Source organism: Aptenodytes patagonicus, chromosome 4, assembly GCF_965638725.1.
Source record: "Aptenodytes patagonicus chromosome 4, bAptPat1.pri.cur, whole genome shotgun sequence".
Taxonomy (NCBI): Eukaryota; Metazoa; Chordata; class Aves; order Sphenisciformes; family Spheniscidae; genus Aptenodytes; species Aptenodytes patagonicus.
Genome location: NC_134952.1, coordinates 27002381 through 27006011, shown reverse-complemented (window position 1 = coordinate 27006011; position 3631 = coordinate 27002381).

The following is a 3631-nucleotide window of genomic DNA, read 5'->3' as shown; positions in this document are numbered from 1 at the left end:
ATGTGTGCATTAATCACAGTATCAGTCTTTATTTGTTCACATTATATTGGCGCAAAAATTTCCTGCTAGCATGTTCTTAAGCATGCTAATGGAGAATTCACAAGCAAACAAAACCAGAATATGATGTTATTATACAGTATTTAAGATCACTATTAATCAAAGTTTTCTGTTAGTGGTGACACATAGCAAGCAAATACCCAGTGAATCCAAATTTACTCATTTTATTCACTGAAACACTCTGCCTACAATAATCTGGGTTAGGTTTAAGCAATTTTAAAAACCATGTTATTTTTCGCTCCACTCTTCCTTTGCCAGCTCTGTCATTGCATTCAGATTAACTAAAACCAGTGCATTCTTCAAACCAAAGGGTAATGCAGGACAGACTTTGTGGAGTGCAGTCCCCAGCAACTCCCAACACGGTAGATAAAATCTTGTTCGATGAAGAGTGATATGAAAAAAATAATGGCATATAAAAATATGTTTCAAGTTCTTTTAAAACAGAGGCAAAAATTTATTGTAAGTAGCTGTGTGAATGTCAAGGCACAGAACCTGGTAAAGATAAATGCTCAGAATTGCAGAGGAAGCAAGCAGCAATACCTGCTCCCCAGAAAAATCCGTAATTCTAGGTGGGTTACTTAGAAGGTAGTACTGAATCACTTTTTAAATAAATGTTTTCAGGAACTAGAATGAAAAACCCTTTTTAAAACTGCAGCTGCCATTTTTTGATCTTGATTTGTCCTTTCTGGATGTTGACTAGATTGACTTCTACACTGAAGCAGGAGTGCCCAAGAATAGACCAAGGCATAACAGTTCTGTGCAAAAACTGCATCTGGAACCAAGCATAGACCACATTCTCCACCCTGCTATGCTCCCCATCAACTGACATCCCTCCCTCAACAGTTATATTTGTATTTTGTCCTGTTGCAAAGGTACCCCTGGATTGCCTTCTCAAACACAATGGCTAGAACTACACCTGGAGATGCAGCACTGTCATGGCCAGCCAAAGCAACTCAGGAGCCCGCATGACCAAGAACAGGCATAACTTAGTTCACCACTAGCCTGCTGTGAGGTTGGTCCCTGCACCCCAGGTAACCAGAAGGCAGGCTGCACTGCCTGTGAGACTCACCTTTGTGGTAGAGACAGACTTGGGAACACCTTGTGCTCCTGACAGTTCCCAAGAGCTAATATGGCTTGCAAGACCCAAAGGAGTACTAGCACAATAAATGCTTTGATAAATCCACTGCCCTTGTTGTCCACCCAAGTGGCTGAATTGGACAACTTTTGGAGCTCAAACAATCTCACAAATCCCCGCATGTAGCCGCATGGAAGGATGGGTTAAACCCATACAGCTTGATAGAACAATTGCAGTGTATTCCTGGTGGCCTTGCAGACCTTCAGTGGTCTGTGGACTACAGACTAGGAATCAAATGCACAAAAGTATTTAGAAAGAAAGAGATAAGATCAAACCTGAGCTGGGTACTTGCAATCTCAGTAATTCCTTAATGCAAGCTATGTAAAAACAGTATTGTTCACTGCCACCTTGCAGAATGGAGTTCTTAAAAGGTGTCTGGAGGCAATGAAGCTCTAATTTGCACAAACTAGATACAAACTCCTCTGCTACCTCTTGTCCCTTCCACACAGCTGGACTTGTCTCTAACAAAGAAGATTTCTCCTTTTTAGTGGACTTCAGAAACAGTGAGAAAACATGTTCAGCTTACTCTCCTCCTTTAACTGAGCTCTAGGTTACTCACTCTGCCTGCAAGTACAAAGGAGGTGGTTGCACACAAACTCCAGAGGCCGCATTTGGTCCTATATCCTGTCGCTGATGAAATGATTTTAAGAATGAAAACAAGAGTCAATATATTCTTTTCTTCAATGAGTAACAGAAGTTTGTAAGAAAAGATGGATTCTTCCCAGTTTTATAAACAGAATGAAAGGAATTCCCTCTCACCCTACACTCTCCTTTTCCCATCTCCTAAACAATCACATTACAGATCTTCTGTTTCTCAAATTGGGACAGAGATGCACAATCAGGAGTTCTTGCCACACTCCTGCGCTTCTTGAGAAACAACTCTGACACTTGCCATACTTCTGGCAGGGTCAGAGAACAAAGCTTTGTTAACCAGAGGATGAAACATGCAGCTTACGATGCAACATCTGAATTCCTGAAACATGGGGAAACCCACTTCTCTATTTCAAGATGTCAATTACTGTCCAGGATGATCCTTTTGGGTTTAGCCTGAATCCTCAGGCTGCAATTTCCACAAACAGAAACAGATTTCCTGGGGTAGCTAAGGGCATCTCCTATCTTTCTGCACCATTGGAAACCCAACACCCCAGCATCCCATCACACTTCATCTTCAGTTCTGTAATCCTGCTTGTGGAAGAGAGCAGTGAAGGCATCACGGGAGATAGCTTATATTTCTCCTCATTTTAACACTGCAATGACTCAATATGAGAGGGAAGAGGCGATCTCTCTGCCAAGAGATGGTACAACAAAAAAAAAAATCTGTCAGCTCATTCCTTAAAGGCCTCTGCAGCACACAGATCTCAAACAGTATTTTTACAGCATCACTGTACTCCTCAATAAATATAAAGTCACCCCGCTGCATTCATGTTAAGCCTGCAGAGTTACTCAGACAAGTGCATAGTTATTTTTCTGTTACTATAATCATAGTCATTCATCATCTTTGGATTTAATCTTCCTCAAAGATTACTGGATCTAAGCATGTGACACAAAGGAAAGAGGAAGAGACCAGGACAGACAGAATTAAACATTCCTATTTCCACTCAGCACTAGAGTTGTCACATACAGTTCTGACTGCTAACACACTTGGTTGACTTAGAGCAGGTTTTTTTTTTTCTTACTGAAATAGCTAAATACAGATATATACAAACCAAATGTAAGACCTTGGAGGGACGCTTAAACTACAGCCCCTACAGTTTCGTTAGAAACTCCTGAGCTAGCTTTAAACCAGCTAGCCCTTGTATGGCTGCAGTAGCATGGACCTTGCATCAGCCTTGTCACCAGAAGCGTGGCCATGCAGCATCACATTGTGGTTTTTACCCTGGAAAGTGATCAAGTCCAAAGATGTGACTCGGAGTCCTAGCATGAGGCTTCATAATAACAATTCAGGTACCAACTTCTACCGGCACCCATCATCTGCTGCTCACATTCTTTATTGAATTTGGGGCTCTTATGAACTAAAACCAGAAATGTGTTTGTTACAAGAGCAAGAACAACATTCACCATATGTAAACAAAGGAAGATAAACACTTGAGAATGCCTGGTGATCCAAAGAAAAGGATAACAGAAAATAATTAAAAGCAAATGTAGTAGTAAATAAATTCAAATAGCTAGGAATAATTTTCAAATCATATTTTTGTAAGGAAGAGAATTCTTTAGTACTATCACTTCACATAAAACATGCTAGAGAAGTGCAAAATCTGATTTCAAAATCATCATCCAAGCATGCAGCATACTGAGGAGCACCAGCATGATAAAAAGGCCCATGATTCACCTATGATTGCAAACTTTCCCTTACACATGGGAAGCCCACAACTGCAGCAGTTTGCTTTTAACAGAATGGCATGGGCACAATCTGAATTTCTAAGAAAGGTATTTTGAGTC